Genomic DNA, 14,155 nt, shown 5'->3' with positions numbered 1-14,155 from the left:
ATTATTTTTTAAAATTCTTTTGTCAAATTGCCAAAATCTTGCACTTTCTCGAAAAGCTAAATAACCACCAATTAAGAAATATCCAACTCAGGAACTTTCTCCTTGGGGTGAACTTAGCTTGGAAGGATAGTCAAGCTCCTTAAAAATCTATCCACATTGAAACAAACTTCTTTGCGGGCAGAGCAGGATTGTTTTGTCATTGCCTCTTCAGATGCAGATACAGAGAGTACCTTGACCATTCTTTGCACAATCAAAAGGGATTCAAGGAAAAATCAGGACCAGAAAACTATTGAGAGCATGTTAAGTGTAAAACTTAATAATCACATTGAATGTCTTTAGTGGTTACCTGTCAGTATATTGTGAAGCAAGTTAAATATGCTTGTGGATTTTATAAAAAAGAAAAAGAAATTTGCAGTTTAATATGAGATGTACAGCTCTAATTTTCATTTAATTGACAATACACTGGCTGATATTCATTATTAATATTGTAAATATGTCCATTAAAATTTGATTCAACAGTTACTGTTTATTAGAGAATGAAGATAATAGTTTCAATAATCCCATTTGTTTTCCTTTCATTCTACCTTAAACAGGTAAAATTTATGTTAATAAAAAAATTATAGTTTAGAAGCCAATCTATGATCAAAATTTATAAATCTAATGGTTTGATGCCCTAGTTCTGTCACATTTATGCAGTTGTCATCTTTATTTTTGTAACTGTTGCATGTCACTCAGCTAAATGCAAAGACCAAATGGGTTACTGTTTATCAGTACAAGTCATGTACAATAATAATTACAAATTGACACATATATACCACACAGAGAAGGAAGAGCTTATCTCAGGATCCAACATGGACTGTAATGATATATGATGGTCTGAAAAAAAGGACAAGGATGATTTTTTATGGAGTTTTGTTCTTAAAGAGGTAGATTTTTGAACCCACTAGTTTATGAAAAGTTCATTTCATAATTTTTTGCAGAATTTCTTGAAAATGCTATCAGAATGATATTACGGTTTATTTTCAAATCATACAAAAAGCCCAAGTTAAGTAATTTAGGTACCCAGTAGCTAGAAATAGAAATTGTCATTTATCTGCAGTACCTTTCTGCATACTGCATTATTGTTTTTGTTTTTTTTGTTGCTGTTTTTTTTTTTTTGGTTTTTACAAATGGAATGACATCAAAGTGTAAACAGTAGTGAAGTTTACACTAAATGTTGTCATGAAGCATTATTGTGATGGGATTTGCCATGCAGATAATTATGTTATTTACGATAAGAGTGATCACATTAATGTGATAGAACTTGTAGGTATAATAAAACTGTCACTCCAATATATGTAAATAATTCACGTAGAAGTCCAATTGCGAAGAACATAGATCCTGATCTGCCATGGCAAAATGCATTGGCAGATCAAGATCTATGTTGTTTGTTCTGTTGATTGCTCCAGAAAAACTAAATAGATCCCTATCTGCTGGTTCATTGTGTGATGGCAGGTCTGAGTCAGTACAGTTTGTAGTTGGTCTTGAATTACAAGTGAATACATGCAGTAATATAGTTTTCACTAATGCAAAATAAAAAATTTAAGTGCCAGTGAGCTGATCAGTTGATTTCAATATTAACCTACTGCTGTTTGCACAAGATCAAATTCACATGATGCATATAATTATTAAAGACCCTACCAGATTTCATAGAATCCTCGCAAACATTTTTAGCTCCAATTCTTGTATTGGAAGGGGCTCTGGGTGGCTCACTCAAACATTTCACCTCTTTGAGTTCAAGCCTTGGCTTGACCATCATGGGTATGTGAAAAAGCATGCCAGTAGTTTCCTCAGGGTTAGTGGTTTTTCCTGAGTTCTTCCTTCAGGAAATATGCTGGCCACTATGTATAGCCTGTTATGTGCTGAAAAATGGTGTTAGACCCACAAAAACAAAAAAACAGGGTCTGACATTCAGGTGTACATATGATGCACTGGTTTGGTTATTAAATTAACAGGAAGACAACTGGTGGTTGTATACAATACTTTTTTAAATTGTAATTCCATATACGGAGGTTTATTACAGGGGTATGTACTTAAACTGTTGCTTTCTTTTGTATATTATCAATGTTGTTGATAACAGTAATGTCTAAGTCACTTATAAACTAACATGGCCATAAGGTTAGGTAAGTGTATGGTATAGGCCTGTGTCCATTGGCCATCCACCAACTGTCCATCAACATTTTCTTGTTGCCACTCTGGAGGCCAGACTGTTCAACTCCAACGTGAAGCCAGTCCTAGTGTATGGAGCAGAGACCTGGGGAGCCACCAAGTCGACCGTAAAGAGCGTTCAGATCTTCATCAACAGCTGCCTAAGAAGAATTTTCCAGATCCGCTGGTCAGACACCATCAGCAACACCAACATGTGGCAGAGAACCTCCCAGCTTCCGGTAGAGTATGAAATCAAGAAGAGAAGGTGGGGTTGGAAAGGACACACCCTACGTAAGCCGCCAACCAACATTACCAGACAGGCATTGAGGTGGAACCCTCAAGGCAAACGAAGAAGGTGCCGACCAAGAAACACCTGTTGATGCGACCTTGAGGTAGACATCACTAAGATGGGTCACACCTGGAGTCAGCTCGAAGGGATGGTACAGGACAGAAGCCTCTGGCGATGTTTTGTGGGCGGCCTATACCCCGGCAGGGGTGACGGGCAAAACTGGCTGAACTGACTCTGGAGGCCATATTTCTGATCTGATTCTGATCAAACTTGGGCAGTATGTTTATATATTCAAGATCTCAGACATATGTGCATATTAACGATTTTATCTTGCATATGATTGGCTAAGCCTGTTGCCATTCTGGAAGCAATATTTCCGATTTTGATCAAAGTTGAAAAAGAGGCTTATATCCTGACAATTTTGGATGAGTTCGATAATGACTGAGATCCATGCATATTAAGGAAATGATGTTGCATCTGATTAGCTGAGCTTGTTGCCACTCAGGAGATGTATATCCTAATTTGATAAAACTTGTAATATAGTCTTTTATTATCAAGATCTCACATGAGTTCGACACTGAGTGAGATCCACACATTTCAATGCAGCGATCTTGCATATCATTCACTGAACTTGTTACCACTCTAGAGACTGTAATTAGTTATTGATGATCTTGCATGTGATTGGCTGAGCATGTTACCAGTCTGGAAGCCATATTTTTAATCCAGTTTTTAATAAAACTTTATACTTAAATCCTCAAGATCTTAGACGGGTACAATTATGAACAAGACCAACACACTGATGAGGTGATCTCGCATCAGATTAGTTGAGATGTCAGCACTTTGGTCACTATTTCTGATAAGACTTTTTATCAGACTTGGTTAAGAGCCCTGTAACATCAAGAAAGAAATAGGTTTTTTTCTTCAATTGATAGTCAATACCTGTCTTCTTTCTCTAATTGAAAGCAAAATAGTATATCCATGATTTTGACTTTTGAGAATCACAGCTTTGCAGTTACAAAGAGTTCTTCCCGTTGCAAATTATGCAAACTACATTTTTTAAAAACAAAATTAGAATGTTGAGATGTATAAATTGCAATAGAATAATTTATACAAATTAGCAAAATAACTCACCTTTGGAATGTGTTATATATAAGTGAAGAAAAAACAAAATATAAATATTTATAGAGAAAATGTACACTTGCAGGCCAGCATAGACTATATGCAATGTTGTAATTAAGGATCAGAATGTCTTTACATAGAGACATTTGTACTTTGTTTTTTAATATCTATTTTCCAGTGCGAACCATTTTTTTTAAAGACCATGTCAAAGTTTATATGTTTATTTGCAGAAAGTTATTTCTAAAACTTTGCCATATTCAAAATTCTTAAATATTTTAAGACAATTTTCAGATGTTTGGTGAAAAAGAGTTTGACAGTTGCTGGTATTGTCATGTTTAAATGGCTAAAACATGTGTCATGTCTGTGTTAGCACACGTATTGTGAAATTATTTTATGAGATTTCATATATTTAATGCCATTGCTTAAAACCTATTTAAAATGTCTTAAATAGATTTTTAATACATTATTGTCTTCTAAAACACTGCTATATTTAATAACCAAAAAGTGAAGAGAAACTAGTAACTTTTAAAACAAACAGCATAACTTCTAAAGAGCTTCGATAAGTTCAGTTATGACCAAGAGACTTTGCAAATTAAGTATGCTTTTATCTTTGGAAATACTTTATATCGGACCAGTAAAATGGATAAAATTGATATGAAATTTGGGCGATAATTTACATAGCTTGTTTTTCTTGCAATACTGCATAAGCTGCCTAATGAAATGATCAGCTGTTGATTTATGAAAACAGGCGACTGATATCAGATTCACTTGGGCCTCTTTGTCATTTTAAACATGCAGATCGGATTGTAAAAGTCTGGCAAATGTCACGAATTCTGAGGTATCAAAATATGGCGTCAGATTACTTTCTGCTACAAAGAGTAACAGGAATTGTGCCATCATGCCCATATTTCAAGGACATGTAAAGAATTATCTTCACCCAATGGCCTCAAGATATGAGTTGTTCCCAGTTTTTTCAAATGTTGGACAAATCATTGTGGGTTGTCAAGGCAATGCCTTACTTTTTTTCAGAGACGGATGCCGTCTTATCAGTGAAGAAATGTTTCTTTTTGGATGAGTTCTCGGTGCTATAGCCAGCCATGAGTACGCAAAGGTATCAGACGAATTACTCGATTGAAATGAAGATAGTTCAGACCTGTCAAGTCTTCCATCTCAGCTGATATATACTGAAACTATAAGGTAATATAAAATACACATAAAAAGCCCACACTCACATGTCAGTGATTTGCTGACCAGTCAAGTCCAAAATGTTCTGTAATGTCATCAAAAAGAGAAAGAAGAATTACATATGTTGCTTCCTCGAAAAAAAAGATGGTTTCACCTTTTGCGACAGCGACAGCAGAACAAAAATCTTAAAGCGGCAAATTGCTTCGAGTTCACCAAAAGAAGATATATCACACATACTAGACAACGAATCGAGAAACTGCTTGGTAACATCAAAACACGTTAACTACCGGCCCAGACCAAATTTCTGGTAGATTCCTGAAATATAATTTCATTGTATTTTCACTTGTCTATACGAAACTCAAACTTCACCCTGGAGAGTGGAGAGATTTCTGGTAGATTGCTGAAATATAGTTTCACTGTATTTTCACTTGGCCATACGAAACTCAAACTTCACCCTGGAGAGTGGAGAGATTCCCGACGACTAGATTACCTCCCTAGTTGTGCAGATATTACAGGACTAGCAGTACTAATTCAACTCCCATAGTAAATATATGAAAACAACATCATATTCAAAATTCAATAACTTAAAATTTCTGGGCGCTGATGATCAGACCTATATTTCTCCATGCATAGCTATCCTTGGTGCAAGCTTCTGTGTGTAGAACACCATATGAGCCGCGGCATTTTTTTTTTCTTCATCTAAATGTACATGAAACACGTTACCTATTTTGCACCAAACGAATCAGGTTCTACTTTCATTATATAATGCTCGTAAGTCAAGTCTGTAAAAATATTAAAATTGCATCAGTAGAATTTAGTCTATATTTGTTTAAAATTACAGATAGGATAAGCTCTCTAAAGATTTTTTTAAAACAAAATTGTACTTTTCATTATTAACCAATTATGGACCACCAAAACCGTATATACTCGATTATTTCCACCCATTATTAGACTGGTTCTCAGTTCTTCCATATAATTAGGTACGTGTGTCTTAAGTAGGGAAACCGTTCTACACCAGAAACAATCGGCTGATACTTCCAACTTTCATCACATGTACAAAGCTGGAACCTTCACACCTGCTCTGTCATGTCACACTTCGTAAGCCACAACATACTTCGCGACTGCCAGGATAGATTTCGGAAAAGAAAGTAATGTGATACACAACCTACCCTTTACATACTTAGCTAGCAAATAGTTTACTCTATATGTCTCCAATACTTTTGACAGATTACCCCATTAATGCTGCTTGAAGAAGATTCACCACTGTGGTGCAAGGAATTATATACTTAACTGGAGTGACTATTTTATCTCAAACCATACACAAACGTTTGTTCCGCACGTCAAAAAGTCCACATCTAACCAGTCAGATCATACGTTCCCAAGGCAAAATTTTAAGTCTCCTCCTATTTTTGGCAAATAACAATGACCTAATCGAATGTACGTCATCATCTACAACCAGTCAGTTCCACTGATGAATACCCCCCCCCCCCCCAATAAACGTAGTAAAGTCATTGGGAGATCTAATGAATAAAAGAATAAATGTTCAACGTAGAGGCATAAGATCTCCGTGTTTTCCTATTGTTCTCTAACGGCATAAGGTGCTTTAGCTCGGCACATAAGGAATTTATTCATCTGCTGGATTGTGTGTGTGTGTGTGTGTGATTTGGATTTTTAAAGTAGCTTTAACAATTCAAGTCGTATGGCTACAATGTCTGCAGTGTGACAGTTTATAGTGATGTCAGAACTGAAGCATCATGCCTCAGACAAGTGGCATTATGCCCCACCCAATCACATTAAGCTGACCCCAGGCCGACCAGTCCTAACACTAACCTCTTAATACTGAGCGCCAAGCGAGGTTGCTGCTAATAACAATTTTACGAGTCATTGGTATGACTCGGCCGGGGTTATTATTATTATTATTATTGTGTAAGATATTTTCACATCTGAATACAGTTTGTGGTCTTTTTACAATTTATTTATCATTCACTCTATCTCACATTTCTTGCCATGTGGTGATGCTGCTTTACACGCATGCGTGGGTAATTCAAATCTGAGATCAACAGCCGATGAATACACAGGTGTTCTGTTCTGACAGGGATTTATACTAAAAACGTGTGTGTTCTAACGGATTTAACGCTGTGGATCATTAGAAGAGCGATTATACTTACCGTCTGGATACAAAGGTTAGTGTAAATAAATTTATTAATTAATAGCGCGCGGTCCGATCATCCGAAGATACATGGTGCGGACGGCTTAGCACGAGTGGTGCAGAATAACGTTGGTCTCCGTCGCCAGTCAAAAAAAAAAAAAAAAAAAAGGTGGAGAACAACTTGCTGGTCTATATTTTGTCCCTATTCTTGTTCACATGGCACAATACGGAGACAGAAAGAGACCAAGTCACAATAAGAACATCGTCGGCCTTTTCTGCCGTAATATACGTGGTAGTTGCTTTATTCCCCCAAAAGACATATCACACAATGTTTCTCCAAGTGGTTATTTATCAACAGACTTTTGGAGCTGTTGCCGCTCGAGAACGAGAACCACAGGGATTCGTATCATTGCTTACAATTGACCTGTCATACATGACTATATAACAAATACAAGGGAGGACACTTCTCTCCTTGTTCGCCCGACCTATTTAAGAATAAACGTTGATATTTCAAGTTACGCTTTGCGTCGCTTGATAAATTTGGTATCGATATATAGCTCAGGCATTCGAATGTGTATCCCTCTCAAAAGTTTGACTTAATATCATACCTTTGAGCTATGCCAAATAATTTTCCCACGCTACTGCTCGCCATGGCCCTAATCGTGCCCACTTAATATGCAATAACAACGCGCTGAATGGAATACTACCTTCCCATTGTCCAAGTGAAAATAAGTTCTAAAAAAAATACAGGACGTCATTTTGTTTTAACCAATGAGAGGACAGTAGTAGTAACAGCAGCAGCAGGATTCGTTGCTGTCGATGTTGTTCTTTTGGTGGAGTTGGATTCAGTGACTCAGATAGTGATTTTATTATCAGTAATTTTCAAAAATAACAACGACTGATAAACAGACGGAATTCGAAAGTTGTCCAGTGCTAGCTACACACAATGATTAAACAACTTCAACAGGAAATCAAAGTAATCAGTTTAATTTTACATTGCATGTCACAGAGTGTTACTTGTTATATTTAACCATGTTGAGGAATGGGGTATTGGAAATCACCTAAAATCTAAAAATAAAACTCGGCTTATTAACTTTCAGCAGATATTGTTTACTTACCTATGACATTCGTGTTACCCTAATATTTTCATGCTGAGTGACCTGTTTCAATGTACATATGACAATAGTAAATTTTTAAAGCAGATTTATTCATACAGCACTTCATAAAGTTTAGTCCTTTGTAAACAAAAGTTAATCCGTTCTTATTATTTCTCACTTCTACATAATTACACATTTTTAAAATAATATAATCCATGTACTTTCCCCACACATTAGATTGCTAATAGTACTGGTTTAAAGAAATTTGAAATGGACGTCGTTGTAGATAAAGTACATGATTCAAATAGCTGGAGTGCAAACAATTGGTGTATCCTAACCAGATATGGAATGGAAATATCACGACGACTTGCATGGAAATAATAAAGACAGTTGGTATGGAAAATATATGATAAACACCTCCAACTTAAAAAGTTATATATATATATATATATATATATATATATATATATATATATATATATATATATATATATATATATATATATATATATATATATATGTGTGTGTGTGTGTGTGTGTGTGTGTGTGTGTGTGTGTTAGATGAAGATTGAATTTTAAAATTTCAGAGACATTAAAACTTATAACTTAGTCCCATATTTTTCATGAGATGTGAAATAATGTATAGCATGCATATATATATATATATATATATATATATATATATATATATATATATATATATATATATATATATATATATATATATGGGGGGGGGTGAAAGAGAGAGAAAAATAAACAATGTTCATTTAAGATTCCCATCCAATCATATCTTCCTTTGCCCATGTCCTACATTTTATTGTAATTGGTTTGGATTAAAATGACAAATGCTATTTTATCTTCCGCAACAATCTTTTATTTCAAATAAATGCTCTTTTCCCACTTCATGCTTTCCTTATGAAATGTACTATTTCTCGAGGGAAAAAAATCACACAGGTGGACTGTATCACATAACGACGAATGCATTGTACTTAATGTTTCATGTTCATTGTCGATTCTGCTCAAAATATTATCGATTTTCTGTGCTTGCTTAGACAAAATCAAAATAATATTCAGTAACTATTTAGGGGCTGGCGTGGCGAGGGGACTAACGACAGGCTTTTTGTCACAAAAATGTTATAAAGAATTTGGTACTTCGTCTTACCAATTATTGTTTTCCTAAGAAAATAAATTATTTATTCTCATCATCTTTGTCGGCATCATTATTTGCATTATCATCATCATCATCGGTTGTGATAGTCAAGAGGTGAAGTTAGTGCTAATGTTGAAAATAGTAGCAGTAGTAGCAGCAGTACTTGTTGTCGATGTTTTTGTTGTGGTGGTGGTGGTTTCAGTGATTCAGATAGTGAGTTTATGAGCAGTATTTTCAATTTACAACATCGAGGGATAAAAGGAAGGAATTCAAAAGTTGTACAATGTAGTTAAATACAATTCGCAGTCTAAAACAAGAAACGAAAGTGATCAGTTTATTTTTAGATTGTGTATGATCAGTTTATCTTTAGATTGTGTATGATCAGTTTATTTTTAGATTGTGTACATCATAGAGTAGTATATCTTATATTTAACCATGTTGAGGACTGGAGTATTGCAAGTCACCTAAAACCTAACAATAAAACTCAACTTATTGATTTTCTACCATATTGTTTACTTAACTAGTGTTATCCTAGTATTTTCAAGTTGAGTGACCTTTCTCAATGGACCTGTGACATTTGTAAAGAGATATTAGTAGATGAATGTATACAACAGTTCATAAAGTTTAGTCCTTTACCAAAAAGGTTTATCCGTTCTTATAAATTTTCATTTGTGCATAATTACACAGTTATTTTAAATAATGTGATCCATGTATATTCTCTACACATCCAATTGCTAATGGTACTAGCTTAAAAATATTTTAAATGGACGTGGGTGTAGATAAGGTACAAACTTAATACAGCTAGAGTATAAAACAATTGTGTGACCTAATTATATATATCTCTGTGTGTGTGTGTGTGTGTGTGTGAGAGAGAGAGAGAGAGAGAGAGAGAGAGAGACCAAAATCAGAGTCGATCTTAGCTTGCGATTAAGCCATTTGTTTTAAATCCATATTTAGTGGTGTAAAAGCAGTATATCGCAAGACAACTGAATGATTTAAAGTTAAAACTGTTATCACATCCATAATAAAAATAAAATGATATGATTAAATTTTAATGTTCTCGGTTCTATTGAGTGATTATTTGAGAGCCAAAGTCAAACATGATGTAGCGTCCACCTCTACACAGGAACCATCAATCTATGAAGGCTAAATTCTACTCGTTTCATTCATGCATAAAACGATGTCTCTACATATTATAACCATCTTCTCCTAAATATCACACTTCTACAAGTATATAAATCTACGATTCTTTTCCCCATAAAACTCAGGTATTCGATTTTATCGTAGTTTATTTGTATGAAAAAGAGTTAAAATTTTGTGTCAAATAAGTGCACTTTTCATACTTCTTGATTTACTTAAATGTATTTTTCCCCGAAAGAAAAACAAATCCCACAGGTTGACTGGATAACAGAGCGACGAGTACATTGTACCTAATGTTTGATATTTACTGTCGTTGCTGCCAAATATACTATTGATTTTCAGTCTTTGTATAGTCAAAATAAAAATAATATTCAGTAACTATTTCGTTGTGTGGCGGAGGAGGGGAATAACGACGGGCTTTATGTTACAATATCTTATAAAATAAGTTGGTGCGTCGCATTAACAATTATTGTTTTCCTAAAAAAAAAATTCATTGTTCTCTCATCATCTTTGTCGGCATCATTATGGCACCATCATCGTCGTCATTGTCATCATTCGTTTTGATAGTCAAAACGTGAAATTGGTGCAAATGTTTAAAACATTGATGCTAATGTTTAAAACATTAGTAGTAGTAGTAGTTGCAGCAACAGGAGTCGTTGCTGTCGATGTTGTTCTTTTGATGGTAGTGGTTTCAGTGACTCAGATAGTGATTTTATTATCAGTAATTTTCAAACACAACAACGACCGATAAACAGACGGAATTCGAAAGTTGTCCAATGCTAGCTACACACAATGATTAAACAACTTAAACAGGAAATCGAAGCAATCAGTTTAATTTTACACTGTGTATGTCATAGAGTGTTATTTGTTATATTTAACTATGTTGAGGAATGGGGTACTGAAAATCACCTAAAATCTAAAAATAAAACTCGGCTTATTAACTTTCAGCAAATATTGTTTACGTACCTATGACATTCCCGTTACCCTAATATTTTCATACTGAGTGACTTGTTTCAATGTACATATGAGAATGGTAATTTTTTTAGCAGCTTTATGCATACATCAGTTCATAAAGTTTAGTCCTTTGTAAACAAAAGTTAATCCGTTCTTATTATTTGTCACTTATGCATAATTACACGATTTTTTAAATAATCTAATCCATGTACGTTCCCCACACATTAGATTGCTAATGGTACTAGTTTATATAGAAATTTTAAATGGACGTCGGTGTCAATTAAGTAGAAATTCAAATAGCTGAATTACAAACAATTTGTGCATCCTAACTAGACGTGGAATGGAAATATCACCAGGAATTCCATGGAAACCATAAAGACAGTTGGTATGGAAATCTATGATAAACACCTCCAACTTAAAAAGTCGTATATATATATATATATATATATATATATATATATATATATATATATAGTTCGCAAGAAAAGTAAACAATGGTCATTTAAGATTCCCATCCAATCATATCCTCATTTGCCTTTGTCCTCCATTTTATTGTAATTGGTTTGGATTATAATGATTTAAATACTATTTTATCTTCCGCAAGAATATTTTATTTCAAATAAATGCTCTTTTCCCACTTCATGCTTTCCTTATGAAATGTACTATTTCTCGAGGAAAAATATCACACAGGTGGACTGTATCACATAACGACGAGTGCATTGTACTTAATGTTTCATGTTCATTATCGATTCTGCTCAAAATATTATTGATTTTCTGTCCTTGCTTAGACACAATCAAAATAATATTCAGTAGATATTTCGGAGACTGGCGGGGGGAGGGGACTAACGACAGACTTTAGGTCACAAAAATGTTATAAAATAATTTGGTATATTGTCTTACCAATCATTGTTTTCCTAAAAGATAAATTCATTATTCTCATCATCTTTGTCGGCATCATTATTTTTATCATCATCATCATCATCATCGTCATCATCGGCTGTGATAGTCAAGAGGTGAAGTTAGTGCTAATGTTAAAAATAGTAGCAGTAGTAGTAGCAGCAGTAGATGTTGTTGTCCATGTTTTTGTCGTGGTGGTGGTGGTTTCAGTGACTCACTGAGTTTATGAGCATTGTTTTCAAATACAATATCGAGCGATACACCGACGCAATTCGAAAGTTGTACAATGCAGTTAAAAACAATGATTAAATAGCATAAAACATGTTAGAGTGCCTAAAAGAAGAAACGAAATTAATCAGTTTATTTTTACACTGTGTACATTATAGAGCAGCATATGCTATATTTAACCCTGTTGAGGACTGGAGTACTGGATGTCAACTAAAAACTAAAATTAAACCTCAACATATCGGTTTTCTACCGGTATTGTTTACTTAACTAGTGTTACCCTAGTATTTTCAAGTTGAGTGACCTTTCTCAATGTACATTTGACATTTGTAAAGATATATTAGTAGATTTATATATACAACAGTTCAAAAAGGTTAATCCGTTCTTATAAGTTTTCATTTGTGCATAATTACAGTATTTTAAATAATGTAATCCATGTATAGTCTCTACACATCCGATTGCTAATGGTAGTATCTTAAATAATTTTGTAATGGACGTGTGTGTAGATAAGGTACAAACTTAAAACACCTGGAGTATAAACAATTTGTGTGTGTGTGTGTGTGTGTGTGTGTGACTTAAAGTTAAGCCATTTGTTTTAAATCCATATTTAGTGGTGTAAAAGCAGTATATTGCGAGACAACTGAATGATTTAAAGTTGAAACTGTCATCACATTCATAAGAAAAATAAAATGATATGATTAAATTTTAATGTTCCCGGTTCTATTGGGTGAATGCTTGATAACCAAAATCAAACATGCTGTAGCGTCCACATATACACAGGAACCATCAATCCATGAAGGCTAAATTCTACTCGTTTCATTCATGCATAAAACGATGTCTCTACACATAACAATCTTCTCGTAAACATCACACTTCTACAAGTATATAAATCTAGGACTCTTGTCCTGATAAAACTACGTCATCATAGCGCCGTTGGCAGGTGTGACGGAGTTGTGCGGAGCCCTTTTAAGCACATAGACACCACGAATGAAAGACGTTTCATCCGAATGGACCACAGGATGTAACAGATCCAGTGAAACTTCATATTAAGAAAGAACAAAATATTACACTAAAATCTAAAAATGCTTTCGGTACAGATATAATTTTACGATTTCGGACACGTGAAAGCATTTAATTAGTCCCAGAATTTTCATGAAAAGTGAAATAAAGTAAAACCTGTCAATAGGAAACTCGCAGATTATAGTCATTTTGATTATTTATATACAGAGAGATTTTTTTCGTGAGAAAGATAAACAAGAGTCATTTAAGATTCCCAGTCATATCCTCCTTTACTCACGTATTCGATTTTATCGTAGTTTATTTGTATGAAAAAGAGTTAAATGCTATTTCAGCTTCCGCAACAATATTTTGTGTCAAATAAGTGCACTTTTCACACTCCTTGATTTACTTAAATGTATTTTTCCCCGAAGGAAAAACAAATCCCACAGGTTGACTGGATAACAGAGCGACGAGTACATTGTACCTAATGTTTGATATTTACTGTCGTTGCTGCCAAATATACTATTGATTTTCAGTCTTTGTATAGTCAAAATAAAAATAATATTCAGTAACTATTTCGTTGTGTGGCGGAAGAAGGGAATAACGACGGGCTTTATGTTACAAAACTGTTATAAAATAAGTTGGTGCTTCGTGTTAACAATTATTATATTCTTAAGAAAATAAATGTATTGTTCTCTCATCATCTTTGTCGGCATCATTATGGCATCATCATCGTCGTCATTGTCATCATTCGTTTTAATCGT

The 14,155-nt window shown here is 34.3% G+C and overlaps 1 protein-coding gene across 1 annotated transcript in view; it reads left to right on the top strand.

Moving 5' to 3' along the window:
• Window positions 1-6,885: 6,885 nt before the first annotated feature.
• The window catches only part of LOC149780769 (uncharacterized), a 33,438-nt gene continuing 26,168 nt past the window's right edge, over window positions 6,886-14,155 (top strand). Inside the window, exon 1 of the mRNA XM_089936411.1 lies at window positions 6,886-6,963. The gene's annotated coding sequence lies outside the window, so the exon portion shown is untranslated. The remainder of the gene's footprint in view (window positions 6,964-14,155) is intronic.

The sequence above is a fragment of the Sinohyriopsis cumingii genome, chromosome 16, assembly GCF_028554795.1.
Source record: "Sinohyriopsis cumingii isolate HCF-2022 chromosome 16, ASM2855479v2, whole genome shotgun sequence".
Lineage (NCBI taxonomy): Eukaryota > Metazoa > Mollusca > Bivalvia > Unionida > Unionidae > Sinohyriopsis > Sinohyriopsis cumingii.
This window is presented reverse-complemented; position numbering and strand designations above follow the sequence as displayed.